Source organism: Lissotriton helveticus, chromosome 5_1 (genome assembly GCF_964261635.1).
Source record: "Lissotriton helveticus chromosome 5_1, aLisHel1.1, whole genome shotgun sequence".
Lineage (NCBI taxonomy): Eukaryota > Metazoa > Chordata > Amphibia > Caudata > Salamandridae > Lissotriton > Lissotriton helveticus.
The window spans coordinates 1,623,315,382-1,623,341,127 of NC_136065.1; the positions used below are offsets into that span (position 1 = coordinate 1,623,315,382).

The following is a 25,746-nucleotide window of genomic DNA, read 5'->3' on the forward strand; positions in this document are numbered from 1 at the left end:
GAGGCATTATTTAAATGTATTCAATCGTCCAACACTGGTGTCTGCACACAGGATATTTCTCAGTTCTCTCCATAAGTAAACTTCCCATTTTCATCCTCTTCCATCCCCGACTTTAACACTCTGTTCTGTGCTATAATGGATACTCTGCATTTGTAGCAAGTGGAGAGAAATTGGAGGAGAACCATTTTCGAATCAACACTTCTTCTTCCTTGGATGCTTTTCTTATAAACTGGGCTTTGACAGTGGTATCAAGCCGTCCTTGTCTTCAGCAGGACACAGAAACAGGCACCAAGTCTACTAACCAAGTTCAACCACACTCTGCAACTTAATAGACCAGTGCTTTACAAATTAGCCATCTGTGTCATCAGCAAAGGCAGCCAATGTACCAATCCTTTATAATTCTTCTGTAGTACTTTTCTTTCTCATAGGCAAAATTAGCACTTTAACTGCACAAATCATACAGATTTTACACTTGAAGCACTCCATGAACACATACTTACACACCTTGCAGTTCATCTACACACACTTAAGCTAAAAACCCATTCTGTGAAGTCAAAATTCTGCAAACCTAGTTCATATTCAGTGCGTGTACATAGAAGCACTTTTTAATGCCACTTAAATGCACTAGATTTTAGACTGAAGATGCAATCTAACTGACTGTGCAGTATGTACTCCACTTTATTATTAATTAGGAATGAGAACATGATGGCTATAAGAGTATTGGAAGAGCCTGCTTCCATTCTGAATGGAAACCTGAATTGTGTGACCATTGTCAAAAACCGACCACGAAGGGACTTGAACCCTCAATCTTCTGATCTGAAGTCAGACGCCTTATCCATTAGGCCACGCAGTCATGTGTCCTGCTGCATTTATTTTTATACTGTAGGTGGTGTGCAAGGTTGGAAAATATATTATTTATAGTTATTTAGGTTTACAAACCATTGTGGGTTTTTTTCAGCTCCTTTCAATTAAATCACTTTTTTGGAATTTATATAATGAGAATGTCACCAGTACGATAAGCTATTGTTTTCTTTTTTTGCATTTAAACCTCTTTCTTCATGTGATTAAAGCTCAGAGTATGCTTTATAAAGCTCTGGATGTTTCCAGAAGTGGAGAGAAACTGTTTTGAAAGTAGTACAAACTGCTCCTTCCTGGATATTCCAATTTACACACACTCAAAGGTTGTATACGTTTCATGAATCCTGACTTGCCCTATTCAAGTGCCTGAAAGCCTTTCACCACCTCTAGAAACAACAGTTACACCAATCCAATTCAAATCATTTTTTCCAAAGGAATATCTTCTGCCGGGTCAAAAATGCATCTGACAAAGATAGGTGTTTCAAAAATCGACTTTGTAGTTTCAGAACATCAACATGACTCTGAAGAGTACAGAAGTAAAATGGTACCATTTCAAAGTTTCTCATACCTCATAAGCTTCTGAGAGGAAGCATGTAATAAATATATTTATTTTTCTGGAAAAGTAAGAGTGAACATTGGTTTGCACTTCAGATGGGACTCAAACCCCCAATCCGTGGCTTAGGAGGCCAATGCCTTATCCATTAGGCCACTGAGGCACAGATAAATACCAGCAATCTAGAGGCATTATTTAAATGTATTCAATCGTCCAACACTGGTGTCTGCACACAGGACATTTCTCAGTTCTCTCCATAAGTAAACTTCCCATTTTCATCCTCTTCCATCCCCGACTTTAACACTCTGTTCTGTGCTATAATGGATACTCTGCATTTGTAGCAAGTGGAGAGAAATTGGAGGAGAACAGTTTTCGAATCAAAACTTCTTCTTCCATGGATGCTTTTCTCATTAAACAGGGCTTTGACAGTGGTATCAAGCCGTCCTTGTCTTCAGCAGGACACAGAAACAGGCACCAAGTTCAACCACACTCTGCAACTTAATAGACCAGTGCTTTACAAATTAGCCATCTGTGTCATCAGCAAAGGCAGCCAATGTGCCAATCCTTTATAATTCTTCTGTAGTACTTTTCTTTCTCATAGGCAAAATTAGCACTTTAACTGCACAAATCATACAGATTTTACACTTGAAGCACTCCATGAACACATACTTACACACCTTGCAGATCATCTACACACACTTAAGCTAAAAACCCATTCTGTCAAAATTCTGCAAACCTAGTACATATTCAGTGCATGTACATAGAAGCACTTTTTAATGCCACTAAATTGCACTAGATTTTAGACTGAAGATGCAATCTAAATGACTGTGCAGTATGTACTCCACTTTATTATTAATTAGGAATGAGAACCTGATGGCTATAAGAGTATTGGAAGAGCCTGTTTCCATTCTGAATGGAAACCTGAATTGTATGACCATTGTCAAAAACCGACCACGAAGGGACTCGAACCCTCAATCTTCTGATCCGAAGTCAGATGCCTTATCCATTAGGCCACGCGGTCATGTGTCCTGCTGCGTTTATTTTTATACTGTAGGTGGTATGCAAGGTTGGAAAATGTATTATTTATAGTTATTTAGGTTTACAAACCATTGTTGGGTTTTTTCAGCTCCTTTCAATTAAATCACTTTTTTGGAATTTATATAATGAGAATGTCACCAGTACGATAAGCTATTGTTTTCTTTTTTGCATTTAAACGTCTTTCTTCATGAGATTAAAGCTCAGAGTATGCTTTATAAAGCTCTGGATGTTTCCAGAAGTGGAGAGAAACTGTTTTGAAAGTAGTACAAACTGCTCCTTCCTGGATATTCCAATTTACACACACTCAAAGGTTGTATACGTTTCATGAATCCTGACTTGCCCTATTCAAGTAGCTGAAAGCCTTTCACCACCTCTAGAAACAACAGTTACACCAATCCAATTCAAATAATTTTTTCCAAAGGAATATCTTCTGCCGGGTCAAAAATGCATCTGACAAAGATAAGTGTTTAAAAATCGACTTTGTAGTTTCAGAACATCAACATGACTCTGAAGACTATAGAAGTAAAACGGTACCATTTCAAAGTTCCTAATACCTCATAAGCTTCTGAGAGGAAGCATGTAATAAATATATTTATTTTTCTGGAAAAGTAAGAGTGGACATTGGTTTGCACCTCAGATGGGACTCGAACCCACAATCCCTGGCTTAGGAGGCCAGTGCCTTATCCATTAGGCCACTGAGGCACAGATAAATGTCAGAAATCTAGAGGCATTATTTAAATGTATTCAATCGTCCAACACTGGTGTCTGCACACAGGATATTTCTCAGTTCTCTCCATAAGTAAACTTCCCATTTTCATCCTCTTTCATCCCCGACTTTAACACTCTGTTCTGTGCTATAATGGAGACTCTGTATTTCTAGCAAGTGGAGAGAAATTGGAGGAGAACCATTTTCGAATCAACACTTCTTCTTCCATGGATGCTTTTCTTAATAAACTAGGGCTTTGACAGTGGTATCAAGCCGTCCTTGTCTTCAGCAGGACACAGAAACAGGCACCAATTCTACTAACCAAGTTCAACCACACTCTGCAACTTAATAGACCAGTGCTTTACAAATTAGCCAACTGTGTCATCAGCAAAGGCAGCCAATGTGCCAATCCTTTATAATTCTTCTGTAGTACTTTTCTTTCTCGTAGGCAAAATTAGCACTTTAACTGCACAAATCATACAGATTTTACACTTGAAGCACTCCATGAACACATACTTACACACCTTGCAGTTCATCCACACACTCTTGAGCTAAAAACCCATTCTGTGAAGTCAAAATTCTGCAAACCTAGTACATATTCAGTGCGTGTACATAGAAGCACTTTTTAATGCCACTTAAATGCACTAGATTTTAGACTGAAGATGCAATCTAAATGACTGTGCAGTATGTACTCCACTTTTTTATTAATTAGGAATGAGAACATGATGGCTATAAGAGTATTGGAAGAGCCTGCTTCCATTCTGAATGGAAACCTGAATTGTGTGACAATTGGCAAAAAACAACACGAAGGGACTCGAACCCTCTATCTTCTGATCCGAAGTCAGACGCCTTATCCATTAGTCCACGCGGTCATGTGTCCTGCTGCTTTTATTTTTATACTGTAGGTGGTATGCAAGGTTGGAAAATATATTATTTATAGTTATTTAGGTTTACAAACCATTGTGGGTTTTTTTCAGCTCCTTTCAATTAAATCACTTTTTTGGAATTTATATAATGAGAATGTCACCAGTACGATAAGCTATTGTTTTCATTTTTGCATTTAAACCTCTTTCTTCATGAGATTAAAGCTCAGTTTATGCTTTATATAGCTCTGGATGTTTCCAGAAGTGGAGAGAAACTGTTTTGAAAGTAGTACAAACTGCTCCTTCCTGGATATTCCAATTTACACACACTCAAAGGTTGTATACATTTCATGAATCCTGACTTGCCCAATTCAAGTAGCTGAAAGCCTTTCACCACCTCTAGAAACAACAGTTACACCAATCCAATTCTAATAATTTTTTCCAAAGGAATATCTTCTGCCGGGTCAAAAATGCATCTGACAAAGATAGGTGTTTAAAAATCGACTTTGTAGTTTCAGAACATCAACATGACTTTGAAGAGTACAGAAGTAAAATGGTACCATTTCAAAGTTCCTAATACCTTATAAGCTTCTGAGAGGAAGCATGTAATAAATATTTTTTTTTTTTGGAAAAGTAAGAGTGGATATTGGTTTGCACCTCAGATGGGACTCGAACCCTCAATCCCTGGCTTAGGAGGCCAGTGCCTTATCCATTAGGCCACTGAGGCACAGATAAAGACCAGCGATCTAGAGGCATTATTTAAATGTATTCAATCGTCCAACACTGGTGTCTGCACACAGGACATTTCTCAGTTCTCTCCATAAGTAAACTTCCCATTTTCATCCTCTTCCATCCCCGACTTTAACACTCTGTTCTGTGCTATAAAGGAGACTCTGTATTTCTAGCAAGTGGAGAGAAATTGCTGCGTTTATTTTTATACTGTAGGTGGAATGCAAGGTTGGAAAATATATTATTTATAGTTATTTAGGTTTACAAACCATTGTGGGTTTTTTCAGCTCCTTTCAATTAAATCACTTTTTGGGAATTTATATAATGAGAATGTCACCAGTACGATAAGCTATTGTTTTCTTTTTTGCATTTAAACCTCTTTCTTCATGAGATTAAAGCTCAGTTTATGCTTTATTTAGCTCTGGATGTTTCCAGAAGTGGAGAGAAACTGTTTTGAAAGTAGAACAAACTGCTCCTTCCTGGCTATTTAAATTTACACACACTCAAAGGTTGTATACGTTTCATGAATCCTGACTTGCCCTATTTAAGTAGCTGAAAGCCTTTCACCACCTCTAGAAACAACAGTTACACCAATCCAATTCAAATAATTTTTTCCAAAGGATTATCTTCTGCCGGGTCAAAAATGCATCTGACAAAGATAGGTGTTTCAAAAATCGACTTTGTAGTTTCAGAACATAAACATGACTCTGAAGAGTACAGAAGTAAAATTGTACCATTTCAAAGTTCCTAATACCTCATAATCATCTGAGAGGAAGCATGTAATAAATATATTTATTTTTCTGGAAAAGTAAGAGTGGACATTGGTTTGCACCTCAGATGGGACTCAAACCCACAATCCCTGGCTTATGAGGCCAGTGCCTTACCCATTAGGCCACTGAGGCACTGATAAATACCAGCAATCTAGAGGCATTATTTAAATGTATTCAATCGTCCAACACTGGTGTCTGCACACAGGACATTTCTCGGTTCTCTCCATAAGTAAACTTCCCATTTTCATCCTCTTCCATCCCCGACTTTAACACTCTGTTCTGTGCTATAATGGATACTCTGCATTTGTAGCAAGTGGAGAGAAATTGGAAGAGAACCGTTTTCGAATCAACACTTCTTCTTCCATGGATGCTTTTCTCATTAAACAGGGCTTTGACAGTGGTATCAAGCCGCCCTTGTCTTCAGCAGGACACAGAAACCGGCACCAAGTCTACTAACCAAGTTCAACCACACTCTGCAACTTAATAGACCAGTGCTTTACAAATTAGCCATCTGTGTCATCAGCAAAGGCAGCCAATGTGCCAATCCTTTATAATTCTTCTGTAGTACTTTTCTTTCTCATAGGCAAAATTAGCACTTTAACTGCACAAATCATACAGATTTTACACTTGAAGCACTCCATGAACACATACTTACACACCTTGCAGATCATCTACACACACTTAAGCTAAAAACCCATTCTGTCAAAATTCTGCAAACCTAGTACATATTCAGTGCATGTACATAGAAGCACTTTTTAATGCCACTAAATTGCACTAGATTTTAGACTGAAGATGCAATCTAAATGACTTTGCAGTATGTACTCCACTTTATTATTAATTAGGAATGAAAACCTGATGGCTATAAGAGTATTGGAAGAGCCTGTTTCCATTCTGAATGGAAACCTGAATTGTGTGACCATTGTCAAAAACCGACCACGAAGGGACTCGTACCCTCAATCTTCTGATCCGAAGTCAGACGCCTTCTCCATTAGGCCACACAATCATGTGTCCTGCTGCGTTTATTTTTATACTGTAGGTGGAATGCAAGGTTGGAAAATATATTCTTTATAGTTATTTAGGTTTACAAACCATTGTGGGTTTTTTCAGCTCCTTTCAATGAAATCACTTTTTGGGAATTTATATAATGAGAATGTCACCAGTACGATAAGCTATTGTTTTCTTTTTTGCATTTAAACCTCTTTCCTCATGAGATTAAAGCTCAGTTTATGCTTTATTTAGCTCTGGATGTTTCCAGAAGTGGAGAGAAACTGTTTTGAAAGTAGAACAAACTGCTCCTTCCTGGATATTTAAATTTACACACACTCAAAGGTTGTATACGTTTCATGAATCCTGACTTGCCCTATTTAAGTAGCTGAAAGCCTTTCACCACCTCTAGAAACAACAGTTACACCAATCCAATTCAAATACTTTTTTCCAAAGGATTATCTTCTGCCGGGTCAAAAATGCATCTGACAAAGACAGGTGTTTCAAAAATCGACTTTGTAGTTTCAGAACATCAACATGACTCTGAAGAGTACAGAAGTAAAATGGTACCATTTCAAAGTTCCTAATACCTCATAATCATCTGAGAGGAAGCATGTAATAAATATATTTATTTTTCTGGAAAAGTAAGAGTGGACATTGGTTTGCACCTCAGATGGGACTCAATCCCACAATCCCTGGCTTAGGAGGCCAGTGCCTTACCCATTAGGCCACTGAGGCACTGATAAATACCAGCAATCTAGAGGCATTATTTAAATGTATTCAATCGTCCAACACTGGTGTCTGCACACAGGACATTTCTCAGTTCTCTCCATAAGTAAACTTCCCATTTTCATCCTCTTCCATCCCCGACTTTAACACTCTGTTCTGTGCTATAATGGATACTCTGCATTTGTAGCAAGTGGAGAGAAATTGGAAGAGAACCGTTTTCGAATCAACACTTCTTCTTCCATGGATGCTTTTCTCATTAAACAGGGCTTTGACAGTGGTATCAAGCCGCCCTTGTCTTCAGCAGGACACAGAAACAGGCACCAAGTCTACTAACCAAGTTCAACCACACTCTGCAACTTAATAGACCAGTGCTTTACAAATTAGCCATCTGTGTCATCAGCAAAGGCAGCCAATGTGCCAATCCTTTATAATTCTTCTGTAGTACTTTTCTTTCTCATAGGCAAAATTAGCACTTTAACTGCACAAATCATACAGATTTTACACTTGAAGCACTCCATGAACACATACTTACACACCTTGCAGATCATCTACACACACTTAAGCTAAAAACCCATTCTGTCAAAATTCTGCAAACCTAGTACATATTCAGTGCATGTACATAGAAGCACTTTTTAATGCCACTAAATTGCACTAGATTTTAGACTGAAGATGCAATCTAAATGACTGTGCAGTATGTACTCCACTTTATTATTAATTAGGAATGAGAACCTGATGGCTATAAGAGTATTGGAAGAGCCTGTTTCCATTCTGAATGGAAACCTGAATTGTGTGACCATTGTCAAAAACCGACCACGAAGGGACTCGTACCCTCAATCTTCTGATCCGAAGTCAGACGCCTTCTCCATTAGGCCACACGGTCATGTGCCCTGCTGCGTTTATTTTTATACTGTAGGTGGTATGCAAGGTTGGAAAATATATTCTTTATAGTTATTTAAGGTTTACAAACCATTGTGGGTTTTTTCAGCTCCTTTCAATGAAATCACTTTTTTGGAATTTATATAATGAGAATGTCACCAGTACGATAAGCTATTGTTTTCTTTTTTGCATTTAAACCTCTTTCTTCATGAGATTAAAGCTCAGTTTATGCTTTATTTAGCTCTGGATGTTTCCAGAAGTGGAGAGAAACTGTTTTGAAAGTAGAACAAACTGTTCCTTCCTGGATATTTAAATTTACACACACTCAAAGGTTGTATACGTTTCATGAATCCTGACTTGCCCTATTTAAGTAGCTGAAAGCCTTTCACCACCTCTAGAAACAACAGTTACACCAATCCAATTCAAATAATTTTTTCCAAAGGATTATCTTCTGCCGGGTCAAAAATGCATCTGACAAAGACAGGTGTTTCAAAAATCGACTTTGTAGTTTCAGAACATCAACATGACTCTGAAGAGTACAGAAGTAAAATGGTACCATTTCAAAGTTCCTAATACCTCATAATCATCTGAGAGGAAGCATGTAATAAATATATTTATTTTTCTGGAAAAGTAAGAGTGGACATTGGTTTGCACCTCAGATGGGACTCAAACCCACAACCCCTGGTTTAGGAGGCCAGTGCCTTATCCATTAGGCCACTGAGGCACAGATAAATACCAGCAATCTAAAGGCATTATTTAAATGTATTCAATCGTCCAACACTGGTGTCTGCACACAGGACATTTCTCAGTTCTCTCCATAAGTAAACTTCCCATTTTCATCCTCTTCCATCCCCGACTTTAACACTCTGTTCTGTGCTATAATGGATACTCTGCATTTGTAGCAAGTGGAGAGAAATTGGAGGAGAGCCGTTTTCGAATCAACACTTCTTCTTCCATGGATGCTTTTCTCATTAAACAGGGCTTTGACAGTGGTATCAAGCCGTCCTTGTCTTCAGCAGGACACAGAAACAGGCACCAAGTCTACTAACCAAGTTCAACCACACTCTGCAACTTAATAGACCAGTGCTTTACAAATTAGCCATCTGTGTCATCAGCAAAGGCAGCCAATGTGCCAATCCTTTATAATTCTTCTGTAGTACTTTTCTTTCTCATAGGCAAAATTAGCACTATAACTTCACAAATCATCCAGATTTTACACTTGAAGCACTCCATGAACACATACTTACACACCTTGCAGATCATCTACACACACTTAAGCTAAAAACCCATTCTGTCAAAATTCTGCAAACCTAGTACATATTCAGTGCATGTACATAGAAAGCACTTTTTAATGCCACTAAATTGCACTAGATTTTAGACTGAAGATGCAATCTAAATGACTGTGCAGTATGTACTCCACTTTATTATTAATTAGGAATGAGAACCTGATGGCTATAAGAGTATTGGAAGAGCCTGTTTCCATTCTGAATGGAAACCTGAAGTGTGTGACCATTGTCAAAATCCGACCACGAAGGGACTCGAACCCTCAATCTTCTGATCCAAAGTCAGACGCCTTATCCATTAGGCCACCTGGTCATGTGTCCTGCTATGTTTATTTTTATACTGTAGGTGGTATGCAAGGATGGAAAATATATTATTTATAGTTATTTAGGTTTACAAACCATTATGTTTTTTTTTTAGCTCCTTTCCATTAAATCACTTTTTTGGAATTTATATAATGAGAATGTCACCAGTACGATAAGCTATTGTTTTCTTTTTGCATTTAAACCTTTAACACTCTGTTCTGTGCTATAAAGGAGACTCTGTATTACTAGCAAGTGGAGAGAAATTGGAAGAGAACAATTTTCGAATCAACACTTCTTATTCCATGGATGCTTTTCTCAATAAACTGGGCTTTGACAGTGGTATCAAGCCGTCCTTGTGAGGAAAATTGAATTTTGCCTTGTCATGTGTCCTTACGTGTTCCCCATTATATGTTATATGTGCATGATCGATATGCATATGTTCCCCTTGACCGAATAAAGACGCAATTATAGTTGTGTCCAACGTTAGTATGCCAGTTATCCAGTCCTCGTGAAAGCAACGAGTATTAGGCCGATGTTGCCAACGTTTTACATTGTGCACGTTAATTCATCGAGTTGTCCCCGTTTCTAGGCCTCAAAGGGCCCGGACACCAGATTCACGCTCCAGTCTCCTGAAATCATTCCGAGGAGCGATGCAGCCCCTCCCGTATCCCTGACCCTTCACTTACTTTCTGCCAAGCAGCGCGGTGCCCGGCCTGGCCTGCCTGCCTGTCTGCCAAGAATATGTTATGCCTCTAGTTATCAGTTCAGCTCCCCGGTTTCACATTCCTAAGCTAACGAACCGCATAAACATCTTCAGCTATAGTCTAGTCTTTCTGTCTCCATGTAAGAGAATTAATATCCATAGAAGATTCATAGCACACGCAATACATGTAGAATATATGCATGCACCAGCCTTAGTGTCAAGTAGCCTTTGCTCTGATGACTTTTAGATTCTATCAACATGTACTCCAAACACAAGATACCAGATATGCTATAGGTACATGTCGTCCTGACATCTCAGACTTCAGTCTCCTCTTCTAGTGTAGAAATCAGAGCCCCCAGCTCTCCCTAGTTATACGTCATGGCCCGTTTGCGCGCACCAGTAGGTTAAAGGTTCCAGCTGCCCAGGTAGCCCCCTCCATGTATCCACCCATTTATGACACTTCTGTGACGTTTTCATCACATGTCTACGTGCACGCCCTGTGCACGCCTTCTTTGTACGCCCATTTGGTCTTATCTTACGTTTGTCACTTGTTACGCCTACTGTATTCAATGTAATTGTAATGTTTTCCTATATATATACTATGTAATGTTGATGAAAGGTTGCAGCTGCCATTCCATTCCATTGCATGCCACATCATGGTCTTTAGGCTCGAGCCATCCGATTAAAGCCATTTCTGACTCAGATTCCACGGATCCTGCCTCTTATTTATTGAGCTATCTGTTTTGGTTAATGTATAGAAAAATAGTACCGGTAATTAATTATTTATTTACCACATAAAATGGCGCCCAAATAGGGACGAGCCCCTTCCCCACGCGCCGGCGATGTAACGCAGGCCCCCTGACCTTTCTACAGCCGTGACGGAACCTCTACCGTGCACGTGCAGATATTTCTGCTTCAAGTCTCCCTCAGGCCCACAGAGGAGACGGAGACTGCGGTCCGACATCCAGACGAGGCGGTGAGGAAGGCGGGTCGTTCCGACCAGAGCCCAAGCCGAGAGAGCAAGGTCCGAGGTATCCGGAGGCCCACCTGTAACCGAAGCCCGAAGCCCGAAGCGCATGCGTAGTGCGTCGTAGCAGTCCAGTCTAGTCCGAGGCCTTCAAGTTTTGCTTCCCGGTGAGTACCGTTGCTGGGGGTATCTAGACGGGTGTTCATTAATTTGTGCCCGGTCCGACGGGTTTGGGTACACAGATCCGGTCCGACGTGTTCACCTAGGTGGATACGGTATGACGTGTCTCTTTAGGAGACCGGTATGTTCTGTACTGTTTTAGCAGTGCATCCAGAAATTCTAGTAAGTCCGTTCTCGAGAAACTCAAGTATTATGTTTTCAATGTATCAGGTAGTATTCTGTTCGAACTGTTATTAAGGTGTTCTTAATGTCGTGGTATGAATGATTGTTTTGCTATTCATTACTGTGTTCATTGTGTATTGTGTTCAAGTTCAAGTACGGTTCGAATATGCCTTTGTTTTCGAAGTTACGTCAGATAAAAACCAGAAAAGGGTTACTCGAAGAATCAGTTCCTGTCCCTCCTAGGGACAGTCCTGGACATTTCATGTATCATAAGCATGGCTTAGACGCCATACTGTATCTAGATTTATGGGTTGACTACACCAAACATCTTGAAGAGAAATATAGATGGCCTGTATCAGGAACATGGGATGCCGAGTGCATCATGCGAGTAGAAGAAGCATTATGGAAAAAGAAAGCCAGACAATCCCAGAAAGATGCCATAGAGTTATGGCGTAAAGAATCGCATAAAAGAACAGAAAAGGAATTCAGAAAAGCAGAATTAAGTAGGGAATCTTCCGAAAAAGCCCAAAAAAGGGAATTACTAGAAGAAGGTGAACGAGTCAGAGCAGAACAGTCAGACAGACAGAAAAATGCCCTAATTAAAGGTATGTATCCTCTTCTCGCCGAGGGTTTGCCGAAGGCGACCCCGGAAGCACCCCATAATTTACCGCCACTCTTGGTTCCGACTAAGCTGCGTCATAAACCGACGGCAGCTGAAATTTTTCTTTCTTCCTATTTAGACGACACTGTTCCAGAATATGCTAATACAGATCCTACCCCGCCAGTCCAAGTTCAAGTCCAGCCCCCTGTTAATAATGTAATTACTGTGCCTCCAGTCATTGGTCCTGTCCATGTGCCTGCACCCCAGGACCAACCCACATTACGTACCCCTACTTTGCCAGTCACGTTACCAGCAGCCGCACACTCAGTGTTAATTGACGATTCCAGTTCAGGAGGAGCAGGGGGAGGTATTCCTATCACCCCGCCTCAAACAAAGCGACTGACGCTGAGAGATGCAGCGTTACAACGTACGCCGAAAGTGACTACGTACGAAGCCCTCAAAAAGTATTTCAATGAGTGCGGATCCGATTGTAGATATGATCCAGTACCAGGTGAAGATAGTATGATAATATATTCCATACGCTTACGACGAGTTGCAAGTTTCTTGATTACCATATCAAATATGAAAGAACATCTAGACAGAATATATCATTTTATCCGAACAGGGGAAAAACCAGAAAGTATTCACGAAGCTATGGTACACAGAAAAGTCGAGATTCAAGGCATGATTTTGCAATTTTTAATAAATTGTTTAATAAGAGAACAGGATCATCCTGATAAAAATCCAGAAGAGATGAGACTTCTGACCAGATGGAGTGACAATATAGCAGAAGGAAAACACAAGACACAGAATAGTATAGAAACCATGTACAGGAAGATTCGTAAAGAAATTATAAGTATACACCAAAAGGAGGAAGCAATGAGAGTAGCCGAGAAAGAGAATGACTCTTCAGACGAAGAGGTAGACACCGAGAATCCCAGCAGAATAGGGTATGTAGGTAGAACGAGACCTTCCGATGGACACACACGCCTAGATTACAAGAAAGTTTTCCCTCCTCCCGTACCAGAACAACGTTCTCTTGAACAATTATTCCAGTCTACCGATAAAATTCTGAAACTACGAATAGGTTACAGTAAGCTTAGTACCATGCATGAACAAGAACTAGCCCGATCAGCAGTCCGATGGGTTAGTGATTCTGCCACGTTTCCAGACGAAGTAGTGGCTCAAATGTTTCTGAAATTACCCCCAGCCGAGCAGCGACTGGTGGGTATGTATATGATCCAGCACCTCATTACACTGTACGAGAGTCAGCATTCTGATCCAGGTCCCTTATATAATGTACTGAACGAGTTACTCCTAAACAGATGGAAAGGTCTAGGTACCGATTTAATTAACGTCATTCTGGAACAGCGCCACAAATACAGAACGTTCCTGACTCTGCATTTTGTTCCTGTTTCACCCCCATTCTGCATAGACAGACAGAATCCGTTGCGAGAAGTGCATCCTGTTAAAGGAACGGGGGGTGAGCTCGAACGAGTATTTGTTTACACCCCTATCACGAAAATAGAACTACTAGAAATGAAAAAGTTAGTGCCCTGTCACGATAAAGATCCAGCAGGGTTCCATCGAGAATTAAAGGACATGCTCCGTATGGGAGAATACACGTATCCTGATATCATCAAAATGTTAAAGGTCCTGTTGCCTGCGGGCATATATGAAAAACTTAAAGAAAAAGAATGGGAGGTGGGAGAGAAAAAGATAGACTGGACCGCGTTAGAGAACGAAGATAACACACGAGTCCCAGGTACTGGTCTTGGGGATAAAGCCAAAGAATTGCCCGAACTGTTAATTCAAGTCTTGCCAAGATTACTAGCCACGAAAAAGGAAGATTGGGATGCCATCTCAGCCTGTAAACAGAAACAAGACGAAGACACTAGTGATTTTTATTCCAGATTTGAGAAATGTTTCATTATAAATAGCGGTCTGAAAACAAGTAGTGAATCGTATCCACATCTTTTTGTTACCAAACTAGTTGAGAATTCTTTACCGCAAGTTAAAAATAGAGTATTGAAAGTCGAGAATACTTGGCAAGCTAATACCCCATCTCAAATGCTCCAGATGCTACAGTATCACCAGAATAGCATCAGGGAAGAGCAGGAACATGAAAGGAGACGTATGAAAGACACGAAAATGAAAGTACTAGTTGCACAGTCTGTTCCACCAGATAGTCAGAAGAGGGGTCCGAATCAGACTAGTCATTCTGCAACTCCTGTTAAAGGAACCTGCAATTACTGTAAACAGCCAGGTCATTATATAAACGAATGTGCAGTTCTAAAACACAACATAGCTACAGGTAAGACGAAAGAGAGACCGCGTCCTCCTAGACAAGAACATGTTCCGCAGAATACGCAACCACCGCAGAACGCACAACAGACAGTTACAGTACCGCAGCCTATAGCTGCCACACAACACGTTACACAACAGATGTACCAGTACGCACAGTCAGATTATCCAGAATATCAGCAGTATTCATGAAATAGCCTAGAGAGGGAGGTTGGCTTGCCTCTCATCGAGATTCCTGTAGATCAAGAGGGTCCCTATGTACACAGTCAGGTATTAGGGAAAGACAGAAAGTTTCTGATTGATACAGGGGCAAGTAGGACTACCATCAGCCATGACGAGGTTCCAGGGGCTCCACTCTCAGGCTCAAGAAATGTTTCCCTGGGATTTTCAGGAAAGCCGATTGTTAATGAAATATCGAAACCAGTTTCCCTAGAAGTTGGTCCATTGTCCCGAACTACAGACTTGTTACTTACGAAATCCTGTCCTGAAAATTTACTAGGTATCAAAACATTGAAAGAATTGGGAGCAGTCATATGCTGCTCTCCGGAAGGAGTGAGATTGTTTTTACGTGATTTTAAAGGTCATTATGTGTTACGAGATTTTGATCCAAGATTACTGAATGTACCACAGCATTTATGGGCGCAAGGTCCAACTGATGTAGGTTGTATGCACATTACACCATATCGTGTCACTCTGAAACAAGGTGTTGTATTACCACGAATCCGACAGTACAAGTTACCCCCTGAGGCTGTAGCAGCCTTATCGAAAATTATTGACGAGCTCATTGCCCAAGGAGTAGTTGTAGAAACTGACTCCAATGTATGTAATTCTCCTATCATTCCGATTCTTAAACGTACTGATCCAAATGCACCTCCAGTATATCGATTAGTGATTGACCTTCGAGAACTCAATAAATGTATCATACCCCAGTACCCTGTGGTTCCAGATATCTCTTCCCTATTGACTACCATTGATTCTGAAGCTACGTTCTTTACTGTTATTGATCTCAAAAACGCATTCTTTAGTGTCCCCATTCATCCAGACAGCCAGTTCCTTTTCGGATTCTGTTTAAATGGAAGAAGCTATAAATTCACACGAGCTCCTCAAGGTTTCACAGAAAGTCCTAGTATTTACAGCCAAGCACTTAAAAGACAACTAGACAGTATTCACATGCCAACTGACACTGCCCTGCTCCAGTATGTCGATGATCTATTAATCACAGCCCGTACAGAACGTGACTGCGAACGTGCGTCACTTACAGTCTTGTATTTTCTGGCAGACATGGGGCACAAGGTGTCCCCTTCGAAACTGCAATTCTGTGTCCAGCAAGTGGTCTACCTTGGACACTTACTGTCCAAGAGGGGTAGACAGTTGACACCTGACCGTATCCAGTTAATAGCACATCTTCCACAACCCAAGACGCAGAAGGAGGTACGAGCTTTTATCGGCCTCACTTCTTACTGCAGACAATGGATTCCTCAGTACGCATATCTAGCCAAACCACTGATACAGTTAACGACACAGGAGGCAGCGACATCGACTGTCCTCCCTTGGACCCAGGAACATACACTTGTTTTTAATGAGTTAAAGAAAGCTTTATGTAATGCACCTGTGTTAGCGACACCAAACTACAGTAAGCCTTTTACACTTTTTGTTACTGAACGTGATGGTACAGCATTATCTGTTCTCACACAAGATCAAGCAGGACAACACAAGCCTTGTGCTTATTTTTCTAGCACATTAGATCCAGTAGCCCAGGCTCTGCCTGCGTGCCTCAAGTCAGTTGCAGCCACAGCTCTAGCTATAAGACAAAGTGATTCCATAGTGTTAGGACACTCCCTGACAGTACAAGTTCCACACTCCGTAGAAGTTCTTTTAAACCGAACACAGACTCAGCACTTGACAATTGCACGATTAACAGGTTATGAACTGACACTGTTTCAGCCACACATAGAAATCAGACGCTGCAATATTTTAAATTCTGCTACACTGTTACCCTCGAGTATATCGAATTCTGCCACACATGACTGCGTGGAAGTTATTAACATCATGACCAAGCTAAGACAAGATCTGACTGACATTGCATTACCTGATCCAGACCTGACACTTTATGTGGATGGTTCATGTATGAGAACAAGTACAGGAGAACTAGTAGCCGCGTATGCAGTAACTACTGAAACTAAAGTTATAGAAACACATCGTATTGACACCCTGTCTGCTCAAGCAGCAGAGCTCATCGCTCTGACCCAAGCTTGCATACGAGCCAAGAACCTGAAGGTGAACATATATACAGATTCACGTTATGCATTCGGAGTCGTTCACGACTTTGGAGTACTCTGGCAAGAAAGAGGTTTCATGACCTCTCATGGAGCCAAGATTCAGCATGGCCCCCTCATTCAAGCTCTGTTAGAAGCAATACATTTACCGAAAGCCATCGCTATTATGAAGTGCAAAGCACATACGAAAGCCACTGATGTTATTTCCCAAGGTAACGATCTAGCAGATCGAACAGCCAAGCTTACAGCTCAGACTCCAGACATTCCAGTTACCACGATCAAGACAGATGTTCCAGATCAGACTATTTGTATGACAGTTAAGGACCCTACACAAGATGTACTAGACATACAGACACATGCTACCCCAGACGAAATCAAGAAATGGTCTGAACAAGAAGGGGTCCAGACAGATCAGGGATGGTTGACGAAGGGAAAAGCCACATGGTTTCTCCCCGACTCCATGGTTCAAGTCATTATTAACACAGCACATAGTCCAGCACATCTAGGGGAGAAAGCCATGTTAGACAGCATCCAGAATATTTGGTTTAACAAGCATTTACGAGCAGCAGCCAAACAGAAAGTACGTACCTGCATGATCTGTTGTCAGTTCAATCCAGGTAAAGGTGTTCCGGTGGAACAAGGTGGATTCCATCCTCCTGACCACCCTTTTGAAGTCCTCCAGATGGACTATATTCATATGGATCGATGTCGAGGTTTCAAGTATGTCCTCGTAGTTGTATGCGCTTTGTCCAGATGGACAGAAGCATATCCAGTCCCAGATTACACTGCCGCGACCACTGCCAGGCAGTTGGTTCGTGAGTTTTTCCCCCGCTATGGTTTGCCCAGGGTCGTGTATTCAGACAACGGCCAGCCATTCTCATCCGAACTCATGAAACAAGTATCTCTTCTGTTAGGGTACCAGTGGAAGTTCCATTGTGTACGACACCCCGAGGCAGCTGGCCTCGTCGAGAGACATAATCAGACTCTGAAAATCCGCATTGCAAAGGTTTGCGCAGAAAAAGGCGTAGATTGGATGGTAGCCCTGCCAGTCGCCCTTTTTTACATGAGAATGGTCGCTCATTCCCGTTCAGGTCTGTCCCCTTTTGAGGTTGTATTCGGTCGTCCCCCAAACATGTGGGGTACACCAATGCCACGTAAAATAACAGATGTTGACAGTAATATGCTGACAGATTACCTGGCTTCCTTGATGTCTGCACTACTCTCTTGTCGTTCACAGGTCGCGGCTGCCTTTCCAGACAACACCCAAGTGAAACCGCACGAGGTCATACCAGGCGACCTCGTCTTGATATGGAACTTTGATCGTTCAAGTCCGCTGGAGCCCCGCTGGAAAGAACCAAAGCTCATTCTGATGACAACAAGGACTGCGATTAAAGTAGAGGGCCGTAAGGGGTGGTTGCACTCCAGCCACGTTAAACGATTCCATGGACTCCGTCCAAAGACTTTTTTCAAGGACTGCCCCGTTCTCAAGGACTGCCCAGATACTGACTCTAAACTTCCCCTGTTAGAGAAAACTCCACAGCAGGAATATAAAGAAAAATTAAGGTCTAGTAAGTCAGCCAGTTTAATTGTCTAAGTCCCTCTCGGGTGAAACGGTTAGACAGGTTCCTGACATGTATGAGATAGACCCCCATAGTGAGAGAGTTAGTCGAAACTCTAAGAAAATACGCTATTGTAAAAACTTACGCAGTCGATGCGTGATCACATTATTGTTTATGTTATTTCTGAGTCTTACAGTTACATGCATAAGTTATGTTTTACATGTATATTTTCCTCCTATTGATTCACATGTACATTTTTCTTCTAATAATACAGTAGAGCACACTTTTAGTGAACTACCTCCTCACGAGTTATCTTACAGACTTGCTATGCGCAACAATACTTTTATCCGAATGTTGCACTATTCACACCAGACTAGCAATGCCACTAATTGTTGGGTGTGTGGTCGACTCCCCCCTTTCCAGACACCGAAGGGAGTTTTGCCACTTTTTCCCTATCCGTTTTCACACAATGGTTCGTGTGGAGCATGGTCTACGATAACGTCATCCACAGACGATAAGTCCCTTTTGAATAGAACATGTTTCCTAGACAAGGAAGGTCTTTCCCATAGAACAGGGTTAGATCTAGAAAATGAAGTATATGATCTAGGTAATTATTCCTCGAATTTCATGGTTTTGAATGTTCAGTCCGAGACTACTCCAGACTTGCCTGCTATTACAGTCCTACCAGTGAAAGGCGAATTATGTGTCAGAAAGAATGGTTCAGTACATCTAGGATATAGTGATTGTACTACTGTGGTCGAGTATAGTGACAGTGGGAAATCTAATTTTAAAGCCTCACGTCATTCGTATTTTGTGTGTGGTCAGACCGCATATGTACGTCTGCCCCTAGATTGGGATGGAACATGTTACATTGCCTTCCTACTGCCACCAGTTTTCCTAGCCCCATCCAATTATCACAGAAATACACATCTAGTACACGTTAGACATAGAAGGGAGATCGAGTCCCCAATTGTCGATCAAACTGAAACTGCCCTAGAACAGTATCAAGACTTCAATAAAGGTTTCTTTTTCTTCATAGGTCCTGTCCAGAATAGTAAGCTAATACGTAGGTTAACCAGAACCCTTGAAGCAGTAGTGAATGAGACTACTTCCGCTCTAGGTAACTTAACTGAAGAACAATCTGCTATGAGATTTGTTGTCCTTCAAAACCGCCTTGTCCTTGACGTCATACTGGCCGATAGGGGCGGAGCTTGTAAAGTCATCGGATCTAGTTGTTGCATTTTCATTCCTAATAATGCACCGTCTGTTTATTCAGCTATAACCAGACTTCATAAAATAGCCCATCAGTTACACCAGAATCCAGGCACCTGGACATGGTCCGGTTGGCTCTGGAGTATAATATCTGCCTGGGGATGGAAAGTACTGTCATTCCTAGGAATAGTAGTAATGATCATATTCAGTTGTTGTCTATGTTTACAATGTGGCCCTGCGATTTGCGGCTTGTGCGCTAACTCTTGTATTCCAAGTCCGAAGTCCCGTTCCACGAAGATTCGAGCTGAGCGAATGATGCTATATGAACAGATAGATGGTATCATGAATATTGATGTTTCCTGAAGGAAACGTAGGGCACAAGGAGGGAATGAGGAAAATTGAATTTTGCCTTGTCATGTGTCCCTACGTGTTCCCCATTATATGTTATATGTGCATGATCGATATGCATATGTTCCCCTTGACCGAATAAAGACGCAATTATAGTTGTGTCCAACGTTAGTATGCCAGTTATCCAGTCCTCGTGAAAGCAACGAGTATTAGGCCGATGTTGCCAACGTTTTACATTGTGCACGATAATTCATCGAGTTGTCCCCGTTTCTAGGCCTCAAAGGGCCCGGACACCAGATTCACGCTCCAGTCTCCTGAAATCATTCCGAGGAGCGATGCAGCCCCTCCCGTATCCCTGACCCTTCACTTACTTTCTGCCAAGCAGCACGGTGCCCGGCCTGGCCTGCCTGCCTGTCTGCCAAGAATATGTTATGCCTCTAGTTATCAGTTCAGCTCCCCGGTTTCACATTCCTAAGCTAACGAACCGCATAAACATCTTCAGCTATAGTCTAGTCTTTCTGTCTCCATGTAAGAGAATTAATATCCATAGAAGATTCATAGCACACGCAATACATGTAGAATATATGCATGCACCAGCCTTAGTGTCAAGTAGCCTTTGCTCTGATGACTTTTAGATTCTATCAACATGTACTCCAAACACAAGATACCAGATATGCTATAGGTACATGTCGTCCTGACATCTCAGACTTCAGTCTCCTCTTCTAGTGTAGAAATCAGAGCCCCCAGCTCTCCCTAGTTATACGTCATGGCCCGTTTACGCGCACCAGTAGGTTAAAGGTTCCAGCTGCCCAGGTAGCCCCCTCCATGTATCCACCCATTTATGACACTTCTGTGACGTTTTCATCACATGTCTACGTGCACGCCCTGTCCACGCCTTCTTTGTACGCCCATTTGGTCTTATCTTACGTTTGTCACTTGTTACCCCTACTGTATTCAATGTAATTGTAATGTTTTCCTATATATACACTATGTAATGTTGATGAAAGGTTGCAGCTGCCATTCCATTCCATTGCATGCCACATCATGGTCTTTAGGCTCGAGCCATCCGATTAAAGCCATTTCTGACTCAGATTCCACGGATCCTGCCTCTTATTTATTGAGCTATCTGTTTTGGTTAATGTATAGAAAAATAGTACCGGTAATTAATTATTTATTTACCACACTTGTCTTCACCAGGACACAGAAACAGGCACCAAGTCTACTAACCAAGTTCAACCACACTCTGCAACTTAATACACCAGTGCTTTACAATTTAGCCAACTGTGTCATCAGCAAAGGCAGCCAATGTGCCAATCCTTTGTAATTCTTCTGTAGTACTTTTCTTTCTCGTAGGCAAAATGAGCACTTTAACTGCACAAATCATACAGATTTTACACTTGAAGCACTACATGAACACATACTTACACACCTTGCAGTTCATCTACACACACTTAAGCTAAAACCCATTCTGTCAAGTCAAAATTCTGCAAACCTAGTACATATTCAGTGCATGTACATAGAAGCACTTTTTAATGCCACTTAAATGCACTAGATTTTAGACTGAAGATGCAATCTAAATGACTGTGCAGTATGTACTCGACTTTATTATTAATTAGGAATGAGAACATGATGGCTATAAGAGTATTGGAATAGCCTGCTTCCATTCTGAATGGAAACCTGAATTGTGTGACCATTGTCAAAAACCGACCACGAAGGGACTCGAACCCTCAATCTTCTGATCCGAAGTCAGACGCCTTATCCATTAGGCCACGCGGTCATGTGTACTGCTGCGTTTATTTTTATACTGTAGGTGGTATGCAAGGTTGGAAAATGTATTATTGATAGTTATTTAGGTTTACAGCTCCTTTCAATTAAATCACTTTTTTGGAATTTATATAATGAGAATGTCACCAGTACGATAAGCTATTGTTTTCTTTTTTGCATTTAAACCTCTTTCTTCATGAGATTAAAGCTCAATGTATGCTTTTTATAGCTCTGGATGTTTCCCGAAGTGGAGAGAAACTGTTTTGAAAGTAGTACAAACTGCTCCTTCCTGGATATTCCAATTTACACACACTCAAAGGTTGTATACGTTTCATGAATCCTGACTTGCCCTATTCAAGTAGCTGAAAGCCTTTCACCACCTCTAGAAACAACAGTTACACCAATCCAATTCAAATAATTTTTTCCAAAGGAATATCTTCTGCCGGGTCAAAAATGCATCTGACAAAGATAAGTGTTTAAAAATCGACTTTGTAGTTTCAGAACATCAACATGACTCTGAAGACTATAGAAGTAAAACGGTACCATTTCAAAGTTCCTAATACCTCATAAGCTTCTGAGAGGAAGCATGTAATAAATATATTTATTTTTCTGGAAAAGTAAGAGTGGACATTGGTTTGCACCTCAGATGGGACTCGAACCCACAATCCCTGGCTTAGGAGGCCAGTGCCTTATCCATTAGGCCACTGAGGCACAGATAAATGTAACCAATCTAGAGGCATTATTTAAATGTATTCAATCGTCCAACACTGGTGTCTGCACACAGGATATTTCTCAGTTCTCTCCATAAGTAAACTTCCCATTTTCATCCTCTTCCATCCCCGACTTTAACACTCTGTTCTATGCTATAATGGATACTCTGCATTTGTAGCAAGTGGAGAGAAATTGGAGGAGAACCATTTTCGAATCAACACTTCTTATTCCATGGATGCTTTTCTCAATAAACTGGGCTTTGACAGTGGTATCAAGCCTTCCTTGTCTTCAGCAGGACACAGAAACAGGCACCAAGTCTACTAACCAAGTTCAACCACACTCTGCAACTTAATAGACCAGTGCTTTACAAATTAGCCAACTGTGTCATCAGCAAAGGCAGCCAATGTGCCAATCCTTTATAATTCTTCTGTAGTACTTTTCTTTCTCGTAGGCAAAATTAGCACTTTAACTGCACAAATCATACAGATTTTACACTTGAAGCACTCCATGAACACATACTTACACACCTTGCAGTTCATCCACACACTCTTGAGCTAAAAACCCATTCTGTGAAGTCAAAATTCTGCAAACCTAGTACATATTCAGTGCGTGTACATAGAAGCACTTTTTAATGCCACTTAAATGCACTAGATTTTAGACTGAAGATGCAATCTAAATGACTGTGCAGTATGTACTCCACTTTTTTATTAATTAGGAATGAGAACATGATGGCTATAAGAGTATTGGAAGAGCCTGCTTCCATTCTGAATGGAAACCTGAATTGTGTGACAATTGGCAAAAACCGACACGAAGGGACTCGAACCCTCTATCTTCTGATCCGAAGTCAGACGCCTTATCCATTAGTCCACACGGTTGTGTGTCCTGCTGCTCTTATTTTTATACTGTAGGTGGTATGCAAGGTTGGAAAATATATTATTTATAGTTATTTAGGTTTACAAACCATTGTGGGGTTTTTTCAGCTCCTTTCAATTAAATCACTTTTTTGGAATTTATATAATGAGAATGTCACCAGTACGATAAGCTATTGTTTTATTTTTTGCATTTAAACCTCTTTCTTCATGAGATTAAAGCTCAATGTATGCTTTTTATAGCTCTGGATGTTTCCCGAAGTGGAGAGAAACTGTTTTGAAAGTAGTACAATCTGCTCCTTCCTGGATATTCCAATTTACACACACTCAAAGGTTGTATACCTTCCATGAATCCTGACATGCCCTATTCAAGTAGCTGAAAGCCTTTCACCACCTCTAGAAACAACAGTTACACCAATCCAATTCAAATAATTTTTTCCAAAGGAATATCTTCTGCCGGGTCAAAAATGCATCTGACAAAGATAAGTGTTTAAAAATTGACTTTGTAGTTTCAGAACATCAACATGACTCTGAAGACTATAGAAGTAAAACGGTACCATTTCAAAAATCCTAATACCTCATAAGCTTCTGAGAGGAAGCATGTAATAAATATATTTATTTTTCTGGAAAAGTAAGAGTGAACATTGGTTTGCACCTCAGATGGGACTCAAACCCACAATCTGTGGCTTAGAAGGCCAGTGCCTTATCCATTTGGCCACTGAGGCACAGATAAATGCCAGCAATCTAGAGGCATTATTTAAATGTATTCAATCGTCCAACACTGGTGTCTGCACACAGGATATTTCTCAGTTCTCTCCATAAGTAAACTTCCCATTTTCATCCTCTTCCATCCCCGACTTTAACACTCTGTTCTGTGCTATAAAGGAGACCCTGTATTTCTAGCAAGTGGAGAGAAATTGGAGGAGAACCATTTTCTAATCAAAACTTCTTCTTCCATGGATGCTTTTCTCAATAAACTGGGTTTTGACAGTGGTATCAAGCCGTCCTTGTCTTCAGCAGGACACAGAAACAGGCACCAAGTCTACTAACCAAGTTCAACCACACTCTGCAACTTAATAGACCAGTACTTTACAAATTAGCCAACTGTGTCATCAGCAAAGGCAGCCAATGTGCCAATCCTTTATAATTCTTCTGTAGTACTTTTCTTTCTCATAGGCAAAATTTGCAATTTAACTGCACAAATCATACAGATTTTACACTTGAAGCACTCCATGAACACATACTTACACACCTTGCAGTTCATCTACACACTTAAGCTAAAAACCCATTCTGTGAAGTCACAATTCTGCAAACCTAGTACATATTCAGTGCGTGTACATAGAAGCACTTTTTAATGCCACTTAAATGCACTAGATTTTAGACTGAAGATGCAATCTAAATGACTGTGCAGTATGTACTCCACTTTATTATTAATTAGGAATGAGAACATGATGGCTATAAGAGTATTGGAAGAGCCTGCTTCCATTCTGAATGGAAACCTGAATTGTGTGACCATTGTCAAAAACCGACCACGAAGGGACTCAAACCCTCAATCTTTCGATCCGAAGTCAGACACCTTATCCATTAGGCCACACGGTCATGTGGCCGGCTGCGTTTATTTTTATACTGTAGGTGGTATGCAAGGCTGGAAAATATATTATTTATAGTTATTTAGGTTTACAAACCATTGTGGGTTTTTTCAGCTCCTTTCAATTAAATCACTTTTTGGGAATTTATATAATGAGAATGTCACCAGTACGATAAGCTATTGTTTTCTTTTTTGCATTTAAACCTCTTTCTTCATGAGATTAAAGCTCAGTTTATGCTTTATTTAGCTCTGGATGTTTCCAGAAGTGGAGAGAAACTGTTTTGAAAGGCGAACAAACTGCTCCTTCCTGGATATTTAAATTTACACACACTCAAGGTTGTATACGTTTCATGAATCCTGACTTGCCCTATTTAAGTAGCTGAAAGCCTTTCACCACCTCTAGAAATAACAGTTACACCAATCCAATTCAAATCATTTTTTCCAAAGGAATATCTTCTGCCGGGTCAAAAATGCATCTGACAAAGATAGGTGTTTCAAAAATCTACTTTGTAGTTTCAGAACATCAACATGACTCTGAAGAGTACAGAAGTAAAATGGTACCATTTCAAAGTTCCTAATACCTCATAATCATCTGAGAGGAAGCATGTAATAAATATATTTATTTTTCTGGAAAAGTAAGAGTGGACATTGGTTTGCACCTCAGATGGGACTCAAACCCACAATGCCTGGCTTAGGAGGTCAGTGCCTTATCCATTAGGCCACTGAGGCACTGATAAATACCAGCAATCTAGAGGCATTATTTAAATGTATTCAATCGTCCAACACTGGTGTCTGCACACAGGACATTTC

General features: G+C 40.7%; 10 non-coding genes across 10 annotated transcripts; all 10 read right to left on the reverse strand.

The window, feature by feature from the left end:
* Positions 1-2,359: 2,359 nt before the first annotated feature.
* On the reverse strand, positions 2,360-2,432 carry TRNAR-UCG (transfer RNA arginine (anticodon UCG)). Its single transcript has one exon. It is a non-coding gene; the product is annotated as a tRNA-Arg (tRNA).
* A 646-nt stretch (positions 2,433-3,078) lies between these two features.
* Positions 3,079-3,151, reverse strand: TRNAR-CCU (transfer RNA arginine (anticodon CCU)). Its single transcript has one exon. It is a non-coding gene; the product is annotated as a tRNA-Arg (tRNA).
* A 1,521-nt stretch (positions 3,152-4,672) lies between these two features.
* TRNAR-CCU (transfer RNA arginine (anticodon CCU)) lies at positions 4,673-4,745 on the reverse strand. Its single transcript has one exon. It is a non-coding gene; the product is annotated as a tRNA-Arg (tRNA).
* An 831-nt stretch (positions 4,746-5,576) lies between these two features.
* On the reverse strand, positions 5,577-5,649 carry TRNAM-CAU (transfer RNA methionine (anticodon CAU)). Its single transcript has one exon. It is a non-coding gene; the product is annotated as a tRNA-Met (tRNA).
* A 1,517-nt stretch (positions 5,650-7,166) lies between these two features.
* Positions 7,167-7,239, reverse strand: TRNAR-CCU (transfer RNA arginine (anticodon CCU)). Its single transcript has one exon. It is a non-coding gene; the product is annotated as a tRNA-Arg (tRNA).
* Positions 7,240-8,037: 798 nt separating this feature from the next.
* On the reverse strand, positions 8,038-8,110 carry TRNAR-UCG (transfer RNA arginine (anticodon UCG)). The gene has a single exon. It is a non-coding gene; the product is annotated as a tRNA-Arg (tRNA).
* Positions 8,111-8,757: 647 nt separating this feature from the next.
* Positions 8,758-8,830, reverse strand: TRNAR-CCU (transfer RNA arginine (anticodon CCU)). The gene has a single exon. It is a non-coding gene; the product is annotated as a tRNA-Arg (tRNA).
* Positions 8,831-9,629: 799 nt separating this feature from the next.
* TRNAQ-UUG (transfer RNA glutamine (anticodon UUG)) lies at positions 9,630-9,702 on the reverse strand. The gene has a single exon. It is a non-coding gene; the product is annotated as a tRNA-Gln (tRNA).
* A 12,006-nt stretch (positions 9,703-21,708) lies between these two features.
* Positions 21,709-21,781, reverse strand: TRNAR-UCG (transfer RNA arginine (anticodon UCG)). The gene has a single exon. It is a non-coding gene; the product is annotated as a tRNA-Arg (tRNA).
* Positions 21,782-22,406: 625 nt separating this feature from the next.
* Positions 22,407-22,479, reverse strand: TRNAR-CCU (transfer RNA arginine (anticodon CCU)). The gene has a single exon. It is a non-coding gene; the product is annotated as a tRNA-Arg (tRNA).
* Positions 22,480-25,746: the final 3,267 nt, after the last annotated feature.